This window comes from Halichoeres trimaculatus, unplaced genomic scaffold, assembly GCF_033239565.1.
Source record: "Halichoeres trimaculatus isolate MK-OKI-2021-1 unplaced genomic scaffold, fHalTri1.1 fHalTri1_scaffold_10, whole genome shotgun sequence".
Classification (NCBI taxonomy): domain Eukaryota; kingdom Metazoa; phylum Chordata; class Actinopteri; order Labriformes; family Labridae; genus Halichoeres; species Halichoeres trimaculatus.
Window position 1 is genome coordinate 33,793,464 of NW_027437187.1, and position 24,703 is coordinate 33,818,166.

General features: G+C 40.5%; 1 long non-coding RNA gene across 1 annotated transcript; it reads left to right on the forward strand.

Annotated features, from left to right (window-relative positions):
• The first annotated feature begins 2,862 nt into the window (after positions 1-2,862).
• LOC141797054 (uncharacterized) lies at positions 2,863-23,348 on the forward strand. Its single transcript, XR_012598919.1, has 3 exons — positions 2,863-3,087; positions 4,176-4,275; positions 22,891-23,348. It is a non-coding gene; the product is annotated as an uncharacterized LOC141797054 (long non-coding RNA).
• The last annotated feature ends 1,355 nt before the right edge of the window (positions 23,349-24,703 follow it).

Consider the following 24,703-nt stretch of genomic DNA (forward strand, 5'->3'; position numbering starts at 1 on the left):
TCATTCGGATGGAAAATAATAATCAGAAGAGGAAGCTCTACAACATGCCCTTAAAATTCAAGATCAAGAATACAAAAGACAGATGCTAAATGAAACAAAGGTGTATTAATGTCTCATGTTTTAAGGGGCTGTCAGGAGTTTTTAAATGGTCTTGAAAAGTCTCCCTTTAGATACATGCCTGATTGAGATCCTACATGTAACCATGGCCGCATTGTTTACATGTGAAATCAGCTGTTAGCAGCCTGTAGTATGTCAATGCTAACTGGTGCAAGGCCGGATGTTTCCCCACAAGGTGAGGAGAAGGAGGTGAGGACGACGTGCTGTTTCAAGGAGTGACGACATGGACCTGTCCTTCCATCCATCGTTATTGGGAACGTAAGATCTATCTCCAATAAGATGGACAAGCTAGCTGTGCTAACCCAGCAACAGAGGGAATACCAGAAGGCAGAGTAGCATCATGCTATTCACAGACATGGCTAACAGAGCTAACGCCAGACACCAACGCCACATTGGAAGAGCTTCACCTGCTGTGAGCAGACAGGATCCAGGAGACAGAGACTGAACAGACTGCTGAAGAAGCTCAGTCCTGGACCCTGTGGAGGTGGAGGCTGGCTGACTGGACAATGATGGACAAGCTGTCAGCATCTATTTTCTTATGGAGCTTTTCGCTCTTTCTATACACTTTCTTACTTTTGTTTTCTTGATTGCTGCCGTGACTCCTCCTGAATTTCCCCTCAGGGATAAATAAAGTACTTTCTAAGGCTAAAACACAGGCTACAAAGTTTGTTTGTTTCTAACCAGAGAGATGTGTTGATAAATACCTAACCTTGAATCCATTCAAGCCCTCAGCTTTCAGATTAAAATGTGTTAATTATGAAACTTAAATGCTCTGAATTATGTTTTATACATTTTCATTTTCTGTCAAACAAAACCAAAGTCTATTGAGTAAGGTCTCACTTAACCCCATTTGGACAGTGCAACTCTTCCAGCTGATGTCTTTAAATGAATATTTTCATCATGATGTGAAAATGTGCGAGTTCCAAAAACACATTTGAGGACACAAGATAAGATCTAAGTAAATAAATGTCACCGAAAAGGAAAATATTAAGAAAGTATATGTAAAAAAAGTTCTGAAAAATGTTGTTTTTAGGTTAAAATAGTCGGAACATAGAAGAAAATCTTAATAAAAATAAACAGATCCTGATCCTGCCACAAAAAACATCCTGACCAGTTTTCCTCATATCGCCCCCTAATGGAAAACATTCTCCTTGATCAGAAGCAGAGTTTCCTGATGTTTGGAAATTTCACACCACTCCAGCAGAAAGTAGTTTGGATATCGTGACTTTTTGCGATTGGATTTGGAATCTTAAAATCTCTCACTGCATCACTCTGCAGGTGTCTGTCCTTCCCACATCATCTCTGACCTTTGACCTTCCATCTCGCCTCTCTTATCCCTTCCTAATGAAGTCGTTTTCCCTGCCACGGCTGACAACCAGCATGTTTAACGTGTCCGCTCTTTCTTCCTGCGTCTCATCTCTTCATACGACATCTTTCTCCTCTCAGAGAGCCAATTAGAGGAGCCCAGGAGGACAAACCGTGTCCTGGGACCCGGCTGGACGTGTCAACAGGTCTGTTTTGATCAGGGGATGAGAGCTTCTTGGTCGCCGAGCTTAAAGGATTGGTGAAGAATGTAAATTCAGCCCGGCTCTGATGAGGGGTCAGCGAGGACAAAGGGGGAGGGGTCACTCAGGCTAAGGTTACTGAGGGAGGAAAGTGCCAAAGTCAAGGGTAAAGTCTGAGCAGGCACAGGCTCAGAGGGAGAGGAGAAACTCATGCACCAAACAAACAAATCCAGAAAGTTCCTGCACGTTTCTCAGCTCCTTAGAGCGTAAATGCTGGGAAATATACAGAAAATAATGTCTTCTTGGCCAGAGTTGTGGATAACAGCAAATTATCTAACTAATTACTCAACAAGGCACAAAGAGGCGCTGTTAATAATATGTGAGGAAAAGCATCAGACACACAAGTAATGATGACAACAATCATGTTGACACGTCTTCAACAAAGAGCTGATGCTAAAGTCAACTTCTCAGCAACAAATATCACACAGCTCCCTGTAAGCGTCTGTGTAACCTACAGTCAGAGAGGATCTCATGCAGCGTCTTTGGATCAAACCATCTCCAGGGAGAGGGGTGGATGCTTTTTGAAGTTTGAATGTAAGGCACAAGAAGCCAACTTGAAAAAATATCAGAGATGTCAGGATCAGACTTAAAAATAAGGGGTTAATCTGGAGAAATTACAAGTCAGGAAATATATAGTTACTAGTTCAACGTCATAGATGGAAAAGGCAAAAACTCACATGTGAATATTATATCCCAGAGCAAAACCTGCTTGCAAATTTTAAGGTTTTTCAAAAAAGAAATGCAGTAATTAATTTCCTAGTAACTAATTCAGTTACTTTTTCTGGAAAGTAACGAGTAACTATAACACTGTTTATGGCCACTTTAAACACTTTCTCTTCTTTGGGTTAAACATTTGACTGTGGAGCTGCTTTATCCAGAAACTTCTGTGCCTTTTTGATGTAATTAAACAGAAAAATGATTTTAAACAAAGTGTTCAACAAATAAATGAATAACTTTCAGTCACTTGCTCAGCCTCACCGGGGAAAGTTCCTGCAGAAGAAGCAACTATTGACCAAAGACGGACGAGAAGCTCACTCCTTGAGTTTGTAGAGGTGATCATCTCAGAGCAGGCCTCAGGTGTGTGCATGCAAGTGTGTGTGTGATTGGCTCTGATTGAGAGCGGGTGTGTGAAGTCTTTAAGAACTCTGTAGTTCCCTTCCTCTGAAAAGTTAGTCAGTGCTTCATTCACCTTTCCTCTTATTGGACAGCTTTTTAACTTTTTTGTCTGTGACTACAAAAAACTGCAAAACAGGGACCTGTGGTCCTGCTACAGCAACTGGTGGGTGTCAGACAATTTAAAAAAAAGCTACAACATGAATGCAAGAGCCACAACACAATGGAAATACAGCCACAAAAGAATTTCAAAGAGGTCATTTATTCCAACGGACACAGAAAAGCTGTGAAAGTAAGTAAATGATTTTCTTTTTTACTTCATTTATGATAAAAAAAAAAAGCTTCATAGAGGTCTCACCTTGTGATATCCTTCATAGTGCTTATATTTCTTTACTCACCAGTTATACATCACCTTATATTTAGCCTTTTGAATCAGTCATATCATAATGTTAGCATTCAAATAGAATAGAAAATACTATTTTTATTCTGAGGGGAAATTTAGGAGGAGTCACAGCAGCAATCAAGAAAACAAAAGTAAGAAAGTGTATAGAAAGTTCAAAAAGCTCCATAAGAAAATAGATGCTGACAGCTTGTCCATCATTGTCCAGTCAGCCAGCCTCCACCTCCACAGGGTCCAGGACTGAGCTTCTTCAGCAGTCTGTTCAGTGTCTGGTGTTAGCTCTGTTAGCCATGTCTGTGAATAGCATGATGCTAGTCTGCCTTCTGGTATTCCCTCTGTTGCTGGGTTAGCATGGCTGGCTTGTCCATTTTACTGGAGATAGATCTTACGTTCCCAATAACGATGGATGGAAGGACAGGTCGATGTCGTCACTTCTTGAACCAGCACGTTGTCCTCACCTCCTTCTCCTCACCTTGTGGGAAACATCAGGCCTTGCACCATTTAGCATTGACATGCTACAGGCTGCTAACAGCTGAGTTCTCATGTAAACAATGCAGCCATGGTTACATGTAGGATCTCCAGACAAACACAGGAGAAAAAGTAGTAAAAATTTCACTGAAGACAAAACCAGTTTAGTGTCCATGACCAACAAATGAACCAAACAAGGTAATGATCCATTTTATTGTTTGCTCTAGGAACTTCAAGAATGATCCAGTCACTCAAAGACGTGTGAAAGTGACTACTGGATTCATTCAATTAAGATGTCAGATATAATGGGAGATGTCCTGAAAGAGTTTTAAAGATAAAAAGTAACCAAAGCCAGGCTGTGGCAGGCCTTTAAATGACATTTCTGTATTCCAAAACTGACAAAAAATTGCTTCAATAATTTGTTTCCTACAGGCCTGAAGGAAACTGGTTCTTTGTCCGTATAGATATCCTAGTCTCTGTCTAAATTTTGTAACTTGTATCCTCACAAACAGATAAACAAGGGAGAAGCTTGGCTCGACTTTCACTCGCTTTCAGGAACTTGGACAACAGCACAGGACAAAGAATAATGCAAGTTATCTTTCTGCTAACCAGGTATGTGTCAAATATCTGTGATTAATTTGTGCTAACATGCCAAGTCAGGTGTACGGCTCTCGAGGCTCTCCTATGGAGAAACGTGATGCTACAGGTGGTTGCTGGGTTATTGAATGTGTTCATTGACACAGTATGAGGAGTTGGGTGTGTGCTGCTGCTGGCACTGAGCCAAGGAGGAGGAACCCAGTTTAAATGTTGTGTTTACCAACAATTAGGGCTTTTACTTTGACATGTTAATTAGATTCAGATTCTTTATTTGGGGAGATAAAGCAAATATGAGATTAAAATGTGATTAATTGGATTAATTAATAACAAATCCTGTGATTAATTAGATTAAATTTTTTAAGAGCCTGACAGCACTACTAAAAAGTAAAGACATTTAATTCAGACCCCACCTTAAATATTTTTTAACCCAGTGCAAGTTTAGCAGCCCTGAATGTGAAAAACACTTTTAACAAATAAAACAAATTGCTAAAGTTTGTCAATAGGCAGATATCAGAGCCCAAATCAGCTGATTTACCCCAGGGTTGGTTTAGTGTTTTGGTTAAAGAGTGTTTCCCTGGTCTCCTGAGAGGCTGTTTTCAGACATGCACAAAACTCTTTAAACTTGCAACTCTAAAATCAAATTGCTTACACCTGTGAAAAAGCACAGTTTAGGAACTCCCTCCTTTAAATCTGTATTTTCTTTGTGAACCTGCTGCCGTGCAGACCGCTGATCCTCAGGGAAGCTGTCAGCAGCTCCGACGTCTCCTGCAGCACATCTGCACTTTGTCAAACATGCTTGTTTTCTCTCCTCGTCCTCCCCGCCCTCCTTTCAGCGGAGAAAAGCTGCCCGGCCTACAGCTGGTGCCGAGGACTACACTTTGAAACGTGACCCGGCCAGCTTCAGGGATGTTTGGGTACCGTTAGCGAGCGGTTGGCAGAGGAACACGGAGGGCGTTAATTATGAGACGGGATCGAACAGCGTCCCTGGAGAGCAGCACTTCCTGTGAGTCTGTTCCCCCTGGCTCTGCTCTTAACCTCCTCAGTGAACCTTTAAAGTGGATCACACTCTGCACAGGCCTCAGAGGACTACACCTACACTTACACTTGTTACTGTGGGAATACAACCTGCCCTGCAGACCTCAGAAGGTTAAAATACCCAAGTTGAAAAATTGCTAGAATTTAACTTTTGCACATTTGGATCTTAATGAGGTTTTAAGTAGAGATCCAAATGTGCAAAAGCAAGAAGGGGAGTTCCACAAAAAGCACTTTGTAAAAGTAATTTATTGAAAACAACAAGTAAACTGAAATAGGCTGTTTATCAGCTGATCAAAAGAAAAATTACAAAAACTCTCCAAACCAGAACAAAGTTTCTCTCAGTAGGACTCAGTAATGAGCAGCTCCACCGTTCTTGTTCATCACTTCAAAAACTGGTTTGATGCTTGATGTGAGTGTTTCCAGGAAGCTTTTGAGAACTTTGCTCCAAGTGGTGAAGATGGCTTCACGAAGGGCATCAACTGTCTGGAACTGACGGCCATTTTTATAAACTTCCCTCGCCATCCATCCCCAAATGTTCTCTGTTGGATTTAAATTGTGACCTGCAGCGTTGTCTTGTTGAAAACCCAGCTGTTCCCACACAGACCAGGGCCCTCAGTCATGAAGGATGTTCGCTGTAATATCTGCACGCAACCAGCCGCCGTTTGACCACCCTGCACCACCTGAAGCTCCAGTGTCCTCTGAGTGAAAAAGCCCCAGATCATGATGGACCCCCCTCCACTGTGCTGGGTATAGTCCCTGGCAAAAATTATGGAATCACTCGTCTTGGAGGATGTTCATTCAGTTGTTTAATTTTGTAGAAAAAAAAAAGCAAATCACAGACATGACACAAAACTAAAGTCATTTCAGATGGCAACTTTTTGGGCTTTAAGGGTGTTTTCACACCTGCTGTGTTAGGTTGACCCAAAGTTAGATCAACCTATATTTGGTCCCGTTTGGGTTGGTGTGAAACCAAAATCGGACTCTGGTGCGCACCAAACTGGTGCGGCCAGAGGAGGTGATCTCGGTTCAGCTCTGGCCGCACTCTGGTGCGCACCAGCTGTGGTGTGAAAGCAGCCGCACTCTGGTGCGATGCAACTGTCAGGCGAACTCAGCGAGTTTGACATTAGAGGGCTCCCGTGGAGTTTTGTTTGTGATGCAGGACAGCTGCGCACTCCAACATCCTTAACTACCCTTATATACTCATCTAAAAAGCAGAGCTCTCCCCCGACTCCTCACGTCAAAAACATATCGTTTTATATGGCCTATCATATAACAGGCATTGCTTACCTTGTCGGTCGTCTGTATCTGCGTCTGATGAGGATCTCACGGTACATGGTAAGAATCATTATTTCTGAATTTCCCCTTGGGGATAAAAAAAAGTATTTTCTATTTTATTCTACTCTATTAATCTTCGCCTTCTCCGGAATCGGGCAGATATTTCCATTCGGCGTCTCCAGTGCATCTGTATGCTTTTTTCAAGCCGCAGCTGCGCTTCATTTTCAAACACTATCGTTTGCAGATGGTTATACACACAAACAATATAGAAATGAATTTTAAGCACTATAAAAACTTGGCGTAGGCCTATTTGACTCTCCATCATCTCTGATTTAAACAAAAAGTTCACTCGGCGCTTCCAGCTTCCAGCTGAAAGTACGCTGCACGCGCTCTAGTTGTTGTCGTCATGGAAACATGACGTTCTCAAAATACTGCGGCGTTTGGTCCCGAGTGACAAAAAGCCGATGTGAAAGGAACCGCACTAACTGCAAAATGGCGACAAAGTATCAATATGACATTCCAAGCCGCACCAGGGTGCGCACTATCAGGTGTGAAAACACCCTAAAAAACACTATAAAAGAAATCAAGAAAAAACACTGTAGTAGTCAATAACAGTTTCTTTTTAAGATCAAGCGGAGAGGAAAAATTATGGAATCACTTTTTAAACCTTGATTCCCACAACTAACGCCTGCACCAGATTATCTGTTTGTTAGTCTGCGGTTAAAAAGGAGTGCTCACACCTTGGAGCTGTTGCACCAAATGGACTGACATGAATCATGGCCCCAAGACGAGAGATGTCAGTTGAAACAAAAGAGAGGATCATCAAACGCCTCAAAGAGGGTAAATCATTGTGCACAGTTGCAAAAGATGTTGGTCGTTCACAGTCAGCTGTGTCAAAAATCTGCACCGAATACAAACATGGGGAAGTTGTTAAAGGCAAGCATGCTGGTAGACCAAGGAAGGCATCAAAGTGTAAGACAGAAAACTGACAGCAACATGTCTTGGAAACAGAAAATGTACAGCAAAACAAATGAGGAACAAATGGGCGGAAACTGGACTCCACGTCTGTGATCCAACTGTGAGAAACCATCTTTAGGACATGGGATCTACATACAGCAGTGGCGATTGCTCTAAGACTGTAAGGGAAGCTTAGCTTCTCCTAAAATGTCCCCAAAAAAGTGTTGATATGTTCTGCTGTGTGTACATTTCATTGACAAAATCTGCGCTAGAATTCCTTCATCTTTTGTTCAGAATCAGCTCCTATCACAGGTAACTGGCTCCACCTCCTTCTCATTCATCCCCGCAGCGTCTCAGCGCTTTAACACAGTCGGGCGCTGAGCGTCTTCTGACTTCAGCGGGGAAGCGTAGAGTGGATTGTTCCACTGTGGAAACTGGACAGTCATTGGATAAACACTGGGCTTTGTCCCGCCCATCGGACGCTCAGCGTCTCTGGGGGTCTATGAGGCAGTGGGCTGGCCTGGACGCTGGGCTTCTGCATGATGATTGGATGATCTGTCTGAGGCAGAATCCCTTTTTGATTGACAGTGAAATGAGCCAGTCAGCGAAGTATAACCCTCCACTGGAGCAACTTCTGAGTTTTACAGTCAGTTGTTCTGGACTGATCTGGAGGACTTATCGATCCCCAGCGAGTTTACTTTTCTTAAAAACGACGAGAGTTGTGTTTAAAGATTCTCTCTCTTTTTTCACCAATAAGCAGCTACAGCTACAGCTGTGGAGCTTCTCCCCCTGTCACTCACACTTACAGCCTGTCGTAGTCTCACGGAGCAGCTCCAGCTGCAAACAAGCTGACACGGAGGGTAGAATTTACGTTTAAATAAATAAAGAAATTTGCGATGTTGGCCGGAAAAAATGAGCTTCCCCTCCTTGACTGACCAGCAGCTGCCACTGCAGCGCAGGTGTAACTTTTTGGGGTCTACCACTTGACTTTTTTGTCCCATAATGCTCAGGATCTTTTGAAAAATGTAGAATGACTGTCTTACTGCGTCCAACCTCAGCAGCAATGGCACGCTGCAAGAGGCCTTGGTTATGCAGCTGGACGATTCAACCACGTTCAAGAAGTCTTAGCTTTAGCTCTTAGCTTCTTAGCTTTAGTCATCAGGAGGGAATGATCCTGTGAATGCCTGACAGAAAATGAACATTTTGAGCAGATTTTGGCTTTAACAGCCTGTGGTCTTAAACTTTTGATCAGGCGATAAACTATTTCAGTTTTTTTTAATTACAAAGTCCTGCTGAAGTTTTACCCCCTGCTCTGTAAGACCAGAGGTTTAGATCTGCTCTCCTGATGTGTCGATGTAATCCAGTGATGTGGACTGATGTTTCATGTGTGCCTGAGTAGTGCCAAGGTACCACACCACCTCCTCCTCCTCCTCTTCTCATTATCCCGTGCAGATGTTCAGCGCCGGGCCCTCTCCGTATCAGGTGACCTCAAATCTAATTGATATCAAAACTCCAGCGGGGGAAGCCTAAGCCCCTCTGTGCTCTCAGGTTTCATCCTGTTATAAGCCGGCCCGACTTCTGACAGCCACTTTAAGCGTGAAACATGCACTGTCCTCACTTCAAAGGAGGCAGGCGTGGAGGAAAACCTCACTCCACCACCTAGGAAGAGCTGCAGAGAGCCTGGATCTGCCCGTTTCCACTGATCAGATCACGCTCCAGACTTTTATCTGCCTGAGCGCGGGGCATTTGTTTTGGCACGGCGAAACAAAAGCATTAATCAGGTCGTGGTCAAACAGTGAGTTTAATACGGGAAAGTGATCCGAGGCGGGTATTACAATGCAGCTGAGAGGGGGAATTGGAAGCTTAAGGAGAGGATGTGATGGTAATGACTTTAAGGCGACATAATCCTCCCCATCTGGGCCCGGCGATTGTTTGATATTTATGGTTGATGATCAGCACTAATAGGTTTGTTATTGTCTTATTGGCTGAATATGAATGGAGGGAGCATGGGAAGAGGGTCGGGATTTGTTTAGTTTTCATTTTGTTTTGGGTTCAGAGCAGAGATCAGTTTCAGACGTGTCTGATCTTTGTCTGTCTGTGCGGACACACAGAGAGGTTTTCCCACACTGGTTGGAGTTTAGGCTCAAACTGGAGCTTCCTGACCTGCTCTGTCTCACTTTCTGTGTCTGCAGAGATTAAAATGTGGAGGCAGGACTTACTGAAGCTTACAGAGCTCTGTCGTCTCATTGATTCATTTTAATCAGAGGTGAACTGATGCTAAAACGTTTTGCTAACTGGTTCATATTGGTCTGAAAGCATTTCTTCTTTCACTTGTTTCACAAAGAATGACGCTGCACCTTTTATTCAGAAAGGAAAGGATGGTAGAAAGTATGTTAGCCAAGGGAGGCGGACAGTCCTTATCAAGATGATGATGCATTGGCTCAAGCTTTGGAAATTCATGCTATCCTAATCCATGAGTATGGAAGTCAAAGGAAAAAAATAATACGCACATAAAAGTGCTAAGACACACTGTAAATGAGAAAATTAAAAAAAAAGCTGGAACAACCACACCAACAGCAAATATGATAAAGAAAAAAGAAAAAGCACAAAACCATAAAACAGCTTCAAAAAAAAAAAAAAAGGAAACAAAGATGTTTGACAATAGAAGTGCTCCAGACCTGTAGGGGGAGCTAGGTGGCGCAGCTTTCATGTTTTCTACTTCAGGTAGAGCACAGAAATGAGGGATAAGGAGGGGATGAAGTCATTTCTTGTGTCCGATTGTTCAGTGTTCAAGTGTTTAAGTTTGGCGTTGTGACTGAAGCCATCTTGCTTTTAGGACCAAGCATTTGACAGAAAGATGAAAACCAAGAAGCAACCTCCTGTCTTAAAATATGAATCCCATGCAAAAATAGATAAAAACTAGAAAAGCACTCAGAGAGCCCAGACCTCCACCAAGCATACTGTGATTGTCACCAACACTTCAGTCCTACTTTAATGTTATACTCCCTTTCAGCAGACTGTCTGCTACAATTTGGTGTTAGCTGCAGGTTTATATGATAATTATTTCCTGACAGTGTTGAAAATTATGATGACCCAGTACATATTTTATATTCTGGATCTTAGTATCTAGAATATTGCCAGGATCTGGATCGTACTTTTACATCTGGCAGAAATTATGGTGACCTTGTCTTGTATTTTTTTGCAAAAAAATCTGACCATTTATGGTGGAGTTATATACACATACGGTGAAAACTGCCCTATCTCACAATGATAAAGAATCCTTTACAAAAATCCTGGATCTAGACGGTGATCCAGATCACCTCCAAAATTTAATCAGTCCTTTATCCCATTTTGAACATTTCTTGAAAATTTCATCAAGATCTGATGAAATTGTTACTTTTTGAGTTATGCTGTTCATAATCAAACAAACAAACAAACTCTCCGAAAAACATGACCTCCTTGGCAGAGATAAAAATCAATAAATAAATGAATTAAAAAAATTTGGAAAATTGGAGTAAAAGGGAAAAAACTGTAGTTCCTCTAGTCTCCACTTGAGGGCAGCTGCAAAAACACCATAAACCAATACGCACCAATTCAAGAAAGCCAATCTTTACACCAAAAGCAAACAATGTTCACAGCCAGTTTCAAAAAAACAATTTGAATCTGAATATTTAATTTTTCTATCCACACACACTGACCAGGTGTTTTTTTATATATATATTACCTGTTATTTATAAACTTACGAGTTTTGCCCCTAAAAGGGCCCGGCTACCTTACCTGACAGGTAGACACCCCGGAGCTGTCTGCACAGAGGCTAATAGACTGGCCTCTTTACCTCATCCCAACGCAAACAAAATTAGGTTGAGTCAATCTTTTACAATATGGCGTCAAAACTCTGTATCAAAAACAAATGGGTGATGTCATAGATACTACATCCATTTATCCATACCCACCGTTTCATCGTTTGTTTGTTTTTGTTCGTTTGTTTTTTTGAGACAATATTCATCAGCTGCAGCATGTTTTATGAAAACATGCATAGCACAACTCGTGTTTTTAAAAATTTCACTGTTGCATCACCAAAACAGGTGGTCTAGCGCTGTGTGACTTTAGTGTAGCATTTGGTGCATGAACAAGAAGCTCACCTTCACAAAAAGAAAAACCCTGAGGAGTTAAATTGTTTTAGCACACTAGATATCGGCTATTAGTGTTCATGAATGCTGGACCAGAAATAGTCCACCACTGTACCAGACGTCTGCATTATTTTTATAGAGCACTAAAATTAACACAGGTTTCATTTCACTATCAGCATGATGTCTATCAGTCTGAGTAATAACTTATCTCATAAAGGATGTTAGCTCATCGTCACTGATGGTTAGCATCACTTTTTTCCTCATTATCATCATTTTGTGATGTTTTTGAGCCAGGAAGGTCAAAGGTCAAGGTCTGTAGTAGTTAATTAGATGACTCAGGAGCGTTGTAGAAGTGAAAGCTTGGTGTTTTTTTAAATTGTTTTTCATTTTTTTTATTGCAACAGAAATCAGAAGTTGGGTCATTGCATTTTTTTTCTGCAAAAATTTCCTATCTTTGTCTTCATTCTGTTTCTATTTTTTAGACATCCTTTTATCCTAAAATGCACCAGTTGCTGGTCTCTGGAAATTTCTAGCATGAAAATACACAAAAAATTGAGAAAATAAAGGGTTTGACCCTAAAAAAAAGTATAAGATATTTGTTGCAGAGTCTCAAAATTAAACCCTTTTGCATAATTTTTTTTTTTTTTTTTTTCACAAAATTTAATTTCCAGATCAAAAACATATGGAGAGAAAAAACATTCACTTTGTTTTCCTTTAGCAAGAAAGTCTGATTATCTTGAGGACCAGCTGTTTTAAAAACCTGGAAGCTATCTGTCCTTGAGTGCATCCAAAATTAGAGCCCTGAAATGATCTTTGCACGCAGCTTTATTACCACGCAGCCCTGATAAATGTGTCCATTAACATTTGAAACTCTGCAGACTCAGAGTCTGACCTTTGGAGAGGTGAACTGAAAAAAGAAAGCAGGAAGGAAAAACACTTTACAGTCTAAATATTGTGCCGTCGTGTGAATTCAGGAGTATTCTGGGATGTTCTCATTGTGGTTTCCCTCGGCTGCCTGCTCCTCACTGACCCTTGGCCCACTTGTTTGATGGATGACTTTATGACGCTATTTTCATCCAGAGCGTCACTGAGGGCCAGGCCGCCCGTGCCCAGGGCATGAGACCTTTCTCTGGGTATGTCTTTACAGGACAGCATGCGTCAGGACCTGCTCCATGAATCCACGAGCTCATGTTGAGCATGCAAAGCCTCAGAGGGGAGGGCGTGTGCGCAGAGAGGTACACGGGCCTCTCATTGGGTGAGAGCTGCCTCTGTGAATTCAGATGTACGAGCAGAAGAAATACGTCCTGCATTTATCCTCCATGTCCTCTCCCATTCACTTTTTCCATCCCGGCTGCAGAGGTCTGAGGATAACGTCTCCAGATTCCTGCCTGAGCTAAAACCGTCTCTGCTCCAGATAATGTGAGATGTACCCGGGCTAACATGACATGTGTTTTCATGATTCTCCTGTTGCCCTGCGGGAGATGAAGAGAGTCAGCAAAATGCCTGAAATGTAAAATGAGAGAGCAGATCGTAGCAGAGCCAGCTTCTGTATCTCAAATAATCAGTCTGGGAGACGTTCAGGTGCCGCTACAGCTGCAGGACGTGGGGCTGGTCGAGCAGGATGGTGCTCAAATCAAATGAAAGAAATCAAATGCCTTCTGTTTCAGGATTGTTTGCTATTTTCAACCAGTGATTAAGATTATGAAAGGAAAACTAAATCAAGTGCATCATAAATAATCTACAGGATGGATGATAGTGAGGATATTACGTAGCTCAAAGAGACCAGGGGTGGCTCAGTTTGTATTCATCAGAACAAATCACATCAATAAAACACCAGAATGTCAAACAACTGGAATATTTTGTACAATACATGAAGGTTTTTAGGATAATTGAAACATAAACAAAGAGACCCATAGCAACAAAAGGTGTCTAAATCTCAATATCATCAAGGGTCAAGCTCTAAAAATACTGGATCCTATATTTCCCATCATGCAGTAGATCAGCTCTCAATTCTGTTGCTCCCAGCAAAAATACATCTCGGCAAGCGTCATGTCGTTGCGTCAGGAGTGATTGTGCTCATCGGGAAGAGGAGTCATGGTTACCAGTCAATCACAGGAAAAGAAGCTTCATTAAGTTTCCCCCATAGACTGTGTAATATAAGGATGATGTCTCTATGACATCACTCCTCTGTTTCTAATGAAGAATAATGTAGCATTTTGTCGGCAGGACTCATATTGGAATCCTCACTCAAGATAAGCTTTGAGCCCAATTCAAAAATTAGCCATCCACACTCAAGTTAGTGTTTCAGCCAGGCTGTAAATATATTTTTTTTAATGCTGTAAAAGTCAGCTTTTGTGACTTGATGTGTACATTGTTTCCAGTCTTTCTGCAATCATCCCTAAGCAAGACCGCTTTGGTTTGTACTTTTTAGTCCAGGGGTCTGCAACCTTTACTTTCACTGGAGTTGTTTTTCCTCAGCTCACCTGGATAAAAGTCATTCAGGAGCCCTAAATCTACCAGAGCTTCACAATAAATACAATAAAGTGTATAAAATTCTATATATTGTAACAATCTGGTGAATAATTAACTAAACAAGAAGTTTCTTGTGTTCATAAAATTGAACAAGTGATGTCTTAGTTTGTTTGTTTTTTTTCTGATAAATTTGCAAATATTTTTTTCAATGAAAAAAAGTTAATACAAATATCATTTATTTGCAAATTGTTAGAAATTTTAATTAATTTCAAAACTGTTAAAATAATGAAATTTCAAGCTTTTCTTTATTTTTCATTAAAAAATAAAATGGGGGAAAGAATGTGGAACATTTTGCAGCAAATTCCAAAACTGGCAAAAAAAAAAAAAAAAAAAAAAAAAAAAAAGTAGAAATTAATTTTTAAAAAAATTGCTTGTTTTTTTTAAAAAAAATTAAATATTAAAAAAAACTGGAAAAATTGAAAAAAAAATGGAATTTGAATAATTTGCAAAAAATTGCAGATTTTTTTATTCTCAATTTGGAAAAAATACAAAAAAAAATCAGCAAAAAAAAAAAAAAAAAGCTACAAGGAGCCACTACAAAGGAGTCAAAGAGCCGCATGAGGCTCCAGAGCCACAGGTTGAAGACCCCTGATTTAGTCAAATGCTTGGTCCAAAAAGAAAGATAACCTCTGGTAAAATGTCAAACTTAAAGCTTAAACAGTAAACAACAGGCTACCAGCAATGACAATCACCGTTAAATGCGTTGTAATACCCTTTTTTAACCTCAAACAACTAATGAAAACGAATAATCTTGTCATATTACATTAGCATACGGATGTGAGAAACATTTTTATCAGGTATGGTTATCTTTAAAGTTTGACCACATTTTATCTGGAATTATAGTTTTTGATAATGCAGTTGTGGCATTTGTGTCTGATCCTTCAAAAAGTTTCTCTTGTGCTAAAACTGGGCCTTACCTTTCACTAAAAAGTGACCTTTCTTTAGTTTTTTGAAGCTGAAACCAGAAAGTGCAGCCACAGTCACTCTACCAGCTCACTGTCGCCCCCTCCAGGTGGAGAGGAGCACTGCAGTTTGTCTCCTCAGTCATGTGGCATTTCGGTTAATGTGTCCACTAATGCTCGGTAAGACCACGGACATGCTGGGAATGTAGGGCACTCTCACACACTTGCACACACAGGTACACACACATAGAAGGAGACACACACACTCATAGGCTTTAGGTTTCATTAAGGTGAAATGAAGCTTGAAGAGCAAAGAGAGGAAATGTTCTGACTGAGCTAAGACACCGAACCAGAGTCCTCAGATGGACTTTCAGGTCAGGGTCCTGCTCACCCTGCTGGGTTTTCTAATATTTAATCCTCCTGTTCACGATACATTCGCCCTCACACACTCAGCTTTAACGATGTCCCATTGTCCGTAACTCTGCTAAGATAAACATTTAGGTAGCTGCTTTCTAGATCTTTTTTTATAACTCAACTGAACGCAACTTCTTTATCCTTCAGCTGTCATGTGACTTTAGCCATCAGCGCCAACATACAACATGCCACGCGACCTCATCGACCTTACACACTCACACACACACACAAACTCTAAACACATTGAACCTCTGGCAGCCATCACCTGCCCTCCATGACACATCATGCAACTGCTGGCTTGTGTGTGTTTTAACTGCTGTATGTTTGTGCATGTGTGTTTGTGCATGTGTTTGTGTGTGTGTGTGTGTGTGTGTGTGTGTGTGTGTGTTTGTGTGTGTGCTGCAGGACTCCTTCCATCTTGACTTTTCATTTGCCGTGCTCCGTGACATTTGTTCCTGCAGCTGAACATGTGCAGGACAAACTCTCGATTCTTCCAGCAGTGGACAGCTGCGGCGTGAGTTACACTAAAGCTGCTGCTTTGGGGGGGATTAGGCTGGTGAAGTGTGTGTGTGTGCGCGAGTGTGTCTCCTGGGATGTGTTAACCTCGTGCAGTCAGAGGTCCTTCACGTCCTGGACCAAGATCTGAACTTTTACTGTCTTTCTGGCTCTGGACTCCAAACTTTCATCTTTAACCAAACTGAGGAGAGAGCCAAACATCTTTACTTAGGTCAGAGAGGTAGAAGAGTTCACCACAAACTGTCTCTGCAGCTTCATCAGTTCATTTATTTAAATAAGTTAACATGATCCACAAAACTGACACCAGCAGCTTTCACACAGTCTGGGATAAGATTTGTCGTAGGGAGATGCTTGTGTTGCTTCTTTTTTTTGTGGTGCAAAAAGTGAGAAATGATTTAACAATGTGACACAAACCAACCCAGTCCTTTGTTTGTGCTCCACCTCTGTCTGATAACAGTCTTTAGAATCTGCTCAACTTGTGACATCACAGTCCTCACCTCCTTCTCCTCAGCTCGCAGGGAAACATCAGGCCTAGCACTGGTTAGCATCAACATGCTACAGGCTGCTAACATCTGATCTCATGTGTAAACAATGTGACCATGGTTACATGTAGAATCTCTGAACACACACAGTAACAAAAAGAAGTGTAAACACCACAGCAGAAATAAAAAGTATGGTGTCAATGGCTGTCAAATGAGACATCAAGAGTGACGACAGACCCCAAACACAAAGATGATGGAAAGAGATGAAAACAAGATTAGAGTTAGGCCACGCCCACAAATGACAATTTTAGGCCCAATATACAATTTCCACAAATGTTTGAGGACTTTAGAAAGTGCAAGTCGTCAAATATTGATAGAGTGGTTGCAAAATGCATCCCAAACTTAAGCTATTTACAATTACATATTTCATCCATGATCATATAGATTTTGAAAAAAAATTGTTAAATTTCATAAAAACCATGCAAACAGGAAATATTTCATGTTTTCCACATTTCTTTGCTGAAAACCATCAAGGAGACTAAACCAGGATAATGACGATATCAGTGAAACCAGATTAGTTAAGGAAACAGTGATATGTGCATATGGTTGGACTAAATCAAGAATTTTAGGCCTTTTAGTTTGTCTCTCTGCAAACACCCTCAAGCAAGACCGCTTTGGTTTGTACTTTTTAGTCTGGGGGTCTGCAACCTTTACTTTCAAAGGAGCCGTTTTGCCTCAGCTCCCCAAGAAAAAAGTAATTCAGGAGCCACAAAATCTACTTTATCTTCACAATAAATACAATAAAGTCTATAAAATTCTATACATGGCAACAATCTAGTGAATAATTATCTAAACAAGACTTTTTTGTGTTTATAAAATTGTACATGTAATGTCTTAGTTTTTTATTTCTAAAAAATTTGCAACATTTTTTTTTAAATAGAAAAATGTGTAATGTAAATGTAATTCATTTAAAAATTGTATACAATTTAATAAATTGCAAATTTTTTCAAAAAAAATTTGAAATGTCAAGCATTTGCAATTTCCCCCCCCAAAAAAATGTAAAAAAAAAAAAAAAAAAAAAATGTGAGGGAATTTGCAAAGATTCCAAATCTTGAAAAAAAATTAAAATAAAATAATAATAATAATAAAATAAAATTAGTTTTTTGTTTTTGATAAAATCTGATTAAATCTGATAAAATCTGATAAAGAAAAAAAAAACTTTTTTTAAGTGGAAAAATTTGTAATATAATACATTTCAAATTTTGTGGTAATTGTGCAAATGGTGTGGAATTTAGATTAATGCAAAACTGTTAAAAAATGAAATTTCAAGCATTTGCAAGTTTTTTAATTGAAAAAATTAAATGCAAAAAAAATGTGCAAGAATTTGCAAAAAAATCCAAAACTTCCAATGTTAAAAATTATTTCAAAAATGTGTTGTTGTTTTTTTAAAGTAAAATCTTAATAAATTGGCAAAACTTTTAAAAAAAAATAGGATTTAATTAATTTGCAAATTTTGCAGGAAATCAAAATTTTGAAATTTTAAAACTTTTCAAAACCTTATTTAAAATTTAGTTTTTTCTTAATTTGTTAAAAGGATTTAAAGAATTGAATGAAAAAAAAAAGAAAAATCTCCAAAAAATTGAAAGCTTTATTATAAGAAGTAATTTAGTTATGCAAAACGTCAGAGCTTGGTTTTCTTAAATAACTAAAAATAGAAATTGTTTATTTTAATAATATTTTTTTAAAGCTACAAGGAGCCAATGCAAAGGAGTCAAAGATCTGCATGAGGCTCCAGAGCTGCAGGTTGAAGACCCCTGTTTTAGTCTAATGCTTGGTCCAAAAAGCAAGATAACCTCACCTTTTATTTTGTTTGCTTTTTTGTGTTTTTTTGGATTGTCCTGTTAGTTCATTCCCACAGCAGGGTGTTGCTGGTCCCTGGTGACTTCTGTTTGTAGGGTCATGTGCTGAAAAGCTTGGAAACACCTGGTCTAGCAACCCAACGCCAGATGAATCAGCTCCTTAATATTTCTTCAGTTTGTATTTGTTGGGTTGAAAACTTCTTCATACTTGCAGCACACATTTTTTGAGTTGCGATCAAGTCGTCTTCTCCTGAAACTGTAAAAAAAATGTACTCTAACCTTCCATTGGGAAGTGTATCCTGTCAGGATTACCGTGTCTCGTTATGGTTGCTGAATTTAATTCTACAAGTTTTGTGACACCCTTCTTTAATCTGCTTCTCTTGAACTAGTTTCCTGTCTTTTGGGGCAGGACACTGACTTTGTTTCATCCTCTTGTGCTGCTGCGGAGGTTTCACTTCCTCTTCGGGATTACACTCATACCTCCTGACAAATCTCTGATAACATCACCTCTGTTCTGGGAGAAGTGGGAGCAGTTTGGCCTCCTGCTGGCTCAGAGCCTGGAGGGTTAATCTGAAGGTCTGAGGATGAACACTTTGAAGTATGTCCTTTCAGCAGCAGCAGCGGGTGTCCGCTGAGCTCACGGATTCGCTTTGCTCAGACCTTCAGCGTGAATCATTTTTTACCACAGAGAATATATTGATTTCCACAGGAAGACGGTAAAACCCCTGAAAATCGTGCTGGGTAACGGGACACCACGCAGCACAGAGGGGATTTCTGCTGCTCTGAGAGCCTCTTGTGTGTTAATCGTGGGCTCAATCTGCAGAATCTGAGCGCCGTGCCAAGTTTGGATCCTTTATTTAAGGTTTGAAGGGGCAGAACTGGAGGCTGAGGCTGTGCCAGAGGTTTGAAGCTTGAGCAGGTTTGGAGTTAGCTTCAGTTTCCTCTGTTTTGGATGACCCCTGACCTGATGGCGCTTCAGTTTTCAGGTTTAGTTTAAGAATAAATATCGTGGTGTGCTAAATATCGAACATAGTTTAAGAGCTCTTCAGGATCTGTTTCTCACATCCCGGGCGTCTGACAAACTGTAGAAACATCTTAACTGAATCATCAGCTCTGAGCGCGGCGATGAGTATGTGACCTCTGATTCAGCTCAACCTGCCGTAAAAACACGGAGAGGAGCACAAACAACATGTGGTCAGAGACTTCAGCCTCTTTTATTGTTCACAGATCTTTACTACGACAATCAAAACCACACTCGTGCGCTTCTCTTTAACCCTCCTCTAAAACCAAAAACACCACAGAAGAAGAGTGAGGAGCGTCTGACCCCGCTGTAACTCAACACCACCCTCCTCTCCTTTAACAGGTGAATGAAACCACACCTGGGGGTGGATCTCTTTCTGGATTTGTTTATCCAGCTCCAGCCTCTGAAGTGGAAAACCATCTGCGTGTGTGTGACTGTAAGCGTGTTTGTGAGGAGCTGTTTTCTCTGAGCGTCACGCCGGACGAAGATAACAGGCTTTTTAACGAGTGTTTTTACGTGAAAGGCAAGTGGCAGCGCCACGGGCCGCCACGAGGACGAGTTTACAGAGACCTCACAGGGAGCCGAGGATGAGGTGTCTCAGTTTGATGAAGGGCCTGGCGGTCTTTACTGCGAGGCTTTACAGAGGTGGATATGAGGATCAGGTAGACGGCGTGTAGAGGTATGGCGTCTGTGTGATGATTAAGTTTTAACAGACGAACAACTGCTGCAGTTATGGATGTTAGAATCGACAGAGCCCGAGTGACCTTTCCTCTTCGGTCAACGCCTCGAACACAAACAAGAACGAGGTTTGCTCCACCTCTGAAAAGACTGCTTTGGATTGATTAAAGATGCTGTGAGGAGGATCTGTTTTAATTGGACTGCAGCGCCACCTTTGGCCCGGAGTTGGAATGAACATTAGCACGAACAGTTTAGCCGCTGGGTTAGCCTTTAGCTCATGCTCTATCTCTCTCCTGTTTATCTTTCTTCTGCTCTTCTGTCCTTTTTCTGTCTGACAGTTAGGCTCCAGTGTCCACCATTACTACAAAATTAATCACAGAAATCATTTTCAGCAGAGAAAAACGCAGATCTCTTCATCAGCTGATGTGGTGTTGTCATAGAGACCTTGAAATGCTGTAAATAGAATAGAATAGAACTTTATTGTCATTGTAACAAGTACAATGAAATTGAAGTCACAGCAGCAATGAATCAATCAAGAAAACCAAAGTAAGAAAGAGTACTGAAAGCGCAAAAAAGCTCCATAAGAAAATAGATGCTGACAGCTTGTCCATCATTGTCCAGTCAGCCAGCCTCCACCTCCACAGGGTCCAGGACTGAGCTTCTTCAGCAGTCTGTTCAGTCTCTGTCTCCTGGATCCTGTCTGCTCACAGCAGGTGAAGCTCTTACAATGTGGCGTTGGTGTCTGGTGTTAGCTCTGTTAGCCATGTCTGTGACTAGCATGATGCTACTCTGCCTTCTGGTATTCCCTCTGTTGCTGGGTTAGCACAGCTAGCTCGTCCATCTTATTGGAGATAGATCTTACATTTCCAATAACGATGGATGGAAGGACAGGTCCATGTCGTCACTTCTTAGCTCACACCTGAGAACCAGCACGTCGTCCTCACCTCCTTCTCCTCACCTCGTGGGGAAACATCCGGCCTTGCACCAGTTAGCGTTGACATGCTACAGGTTGCTAACAGCTGAGTTCACATGTAAACAATGCAGCCATGGTTACATGTAAGATCTCCAGACAAAACACAAGAGCAAAAGTAGTAAAAATATCACTGAAGCCACAAAAAGTTTGGTGTCCATGACTGACCAACGAACCATTCAAAGTAATACAAATACAAATACAAAGATTACGAAAAAGAGACGAAAAAAATGCAAGAAACGGACAAAGAAGAGAGAGCTGCTGCAAAAGGCAGCCACAGCCAACAGAGCGGCGCCTAGCAACCCAATTGAAGGCAATAAATCAATCCAGTCCTGCTCGTCCTGATCAGGAAGCTAAGAAGTAGCATTTAAGAATAACCTATGTTGTTGCTGATAATCTCTTTTTAAAGTGTGGATTACGATCAGACATATATATCCAGACATGAGACTTTTTCAAGATCACTGAGAAACTTCTCAGAGCCCCTTTAACTACCGTATTTTCCGCACCATAAGGCGCACCTAAAAGCCTTCAGTTTTCTCAAAAGCTGTCGGTGCGCCTTATAATCTGATGCACCTTATGTATGGATCGATATTGATTACGTATTTTCTGCACCATAAGGCGCACCTAAAAGCCTTCAGCTTTTCAAAAGCCGTCGGTGCGCCTTATAATCTGATGCGCCTTATGTATGGATCGATATTGATTAATCATGGCTACTGTAGTCAGGGGGCGTCACCGGAGTAACAGCAGTAAGCAGTAAGAACCTGTAAAGAGGAATTCTGCTAAGTGCTAACATTAGCTCACAGGCTGACTCGGGCTTCTTCTCTTGTTTATCGTTAGAGCAATACAGCGCCCCCTAAAGGTCTGGCATGTGAACTGATCTCTGGAAACGGTTTTTGTTGATGGCAGAAATGGCTTCGTCTTTACAGCGCACTTTTTTGAAAACGGCACAGAAAATAGTAGGATAGGAAAATGTGCAGCTCTGTGTGGATGTGGCCTGAGTATGACTGACTTATTGACTGTTTTGTTGACATTCTCTTTAGTGCAGCTCCATCTAGTGGATGCATAACGCAACCCCAGCCACTACTATAGCTTCTACTCTGCGCCTTATAATGTGATGTGCCCTATGTATGAAAAGAGTTTTCAAATAGGCCATTCATCGAAGGTGCGCCCTATAATCCGAAGCGCCTTGTAGTGCGGAAACTACTTCAGACCAACAACTTTCATTAAAAATCACCTCATATCTTCTGATGTCTATGCAATATATCAATGAAGACAGGATGTGCACCAAACATAAACACCAGACACAATGAAAATTAGTCTCCGAAATTAACGTATAGATGCTGTAAAGACATGATTAGATGTTGGTTGTTATTGGGTGATACAAAAGAAATGGATTGTGTGGTGAAAATTGTACAAACAAAGCATATGTGCAATATCTGATCTTCAGTAAACTACTGTTTTTATTTCGCTTCAAAGAAGATATATTCTATGAAATCGTGGCCTTTTGGGGCTTCCATAAGGATTAAAACAAGCAGTTGTTTGATAGTTTTTGATTTGGAAGGCTTTTTGTAACCCCAATTTTAGGAATCACTGAATTTGATCAGTGACTCAGAGCGCTCTGCAAAAGTTGCAAGCATGAACAAATAAGATGGTGAAACATAAGAGGAATGATAAAGTTGATGCTACGAGATAAAATAACGAAACTGGACCATGAGATGATCATCAAGCGTGTTTCTGTGCTTGTAATAAACTGGTCACCTCTCAACTAAAAACAAGACGCTCCTCGCGCTGAATAAATGAACAGATTGAAGGTTTGATGAGCTGATGGAGCTCTCCCAGAAACCGTCTCTGAGTTTCAGGCTCTGGAGTGAAGTGACAGCTCCAGGTGGCCGCTCAGGGCTTCAGAGAGGACAAGAGGCCGAGGAGCAACTGTTGGCCCAATGCCGGCTGATAAATAATAAACCAACTGTGAGCTGAGCGTTTCTCCTCAGCGAGAACAGAGGACAAGACGTGATGCAGCGAGCGGAGGAGGAGGAGGAGGAGGAGGAGGCAGCAGTCTCTAAACCTCTGCACTCGCGGTTTGGCACACATCGACCAGGCCTGGATTTTTAATTGAGCAGATGTCACCGCGAATATTTCAACTTTTGAGCAACACGATACGGACGCCGGTGATGTAATACGTGGAGGGATCAGGCTGTAAGCCGGGGAGCATGTGCAAAAGGCCAACGAGCACAGAGACACTACTGAAGAGGTCCTGATCGCAGGGACACGTCTTTACTGGACTCTGGTTTTAGCTTTTGTCCTGTTGTTTTTATATTTAAACGCACTAATTCAAATTATACCATGACAATGACAGCAGAACTCTTGCCGTTTCTTTCCTAACTAACAAAGATCCTAAAGTCTCCAAGGAAATGTGGATCTTTGGGATAGAGAGATGGATGCAAACGTGTGTGTTGTGGTGTGTATTCTTGTTTTAATTGTTTCTGTTGTGTGTGTTCCCCTCCAAATAAATCTGACTTAACTTGACTCTCCAGTTATTTTTATCTACCTCAGTAAAGCTCAGTGTGTGTCAGTGTGTGAGTGTGTGTGTGTGTTTGAGGGAGCAGGGAAAATCCAGTCAGGAACCAGTCTGGACAGGATTATGTGCACAGTGACCCACAGCTCATGTTTTACTGGTTTGATGGTTTCACTTTTCCTCCGTTTACTTTAAAACACAGACGTCTTCTTTTTATTTGAGTTTCTTTTATTTTATATTCCATATATAGATTTTTTTTTGTTTAAAATGTTTGCTCATTTAGGTCTCATTTCTTTTACTTTCTACTGTAATAGTTGTTACCATTCAAACTCTTTTTTTGGTGATTGTTTGTCTGACTTTTTATTGTTTCCAACTTAGAGGAATGAGACAAACTTTCCAGGTTAACTCACCCATTGTTTAATGGATTCTCAGTGGACTACAAGGATTTCCTTAGGTGGGTCAAAGACTTGTTTTTAGCAGGACAAAGAATAAATAAATAAATAAATAAATAAATAAATAAATAAATAAATAAATAAATACATAAATACATAAATAAATAAATAAATAAATAAATAAATAAATAAATAGATAAAAATTGAAAAATCCAGACTTTTATTTTGAAGGTGTTTTTATGCAGTGTGCCATCTATTCACACTCAACAGTAGGTGGCACTACACTAAAAAAAATAAAATCTCACCAAAAATTTTGTCATATTTTCAGTAGAAACTGACTTTTTAGACTTAATATAAGCCACATTCACTCCACCAGTCCAGAAAAGAAGTCTCATTTCAAGTTGTTTTAAGACAAAATGAGGTGTGAATTGTTTGTAACAAGTAAAAAAAAACCCGCCAATGGAACAAGAGAAAAGTTACTTGTATCAAGACATTATTCTAGATTTAAGAAAATTCAAGTACAATACAGCAATTTTTACTTAAAATAAGACAAAAACACTTGATAAGATTTCAGTTTTTTCTAGTGTATTGCCTTGTTATGTTAATTGACACCTGACATGTCATGGTATGAACAAAGACCAATAAAACTTTGTTTTCATGTACAGATTGAGCAGAATGTAACATAAATGTGACATCAACTAAAAACAGATTTTAATAAATGGAGATTAACAATAACAAAAACCTCTTTGTGTTTTATTATCTACT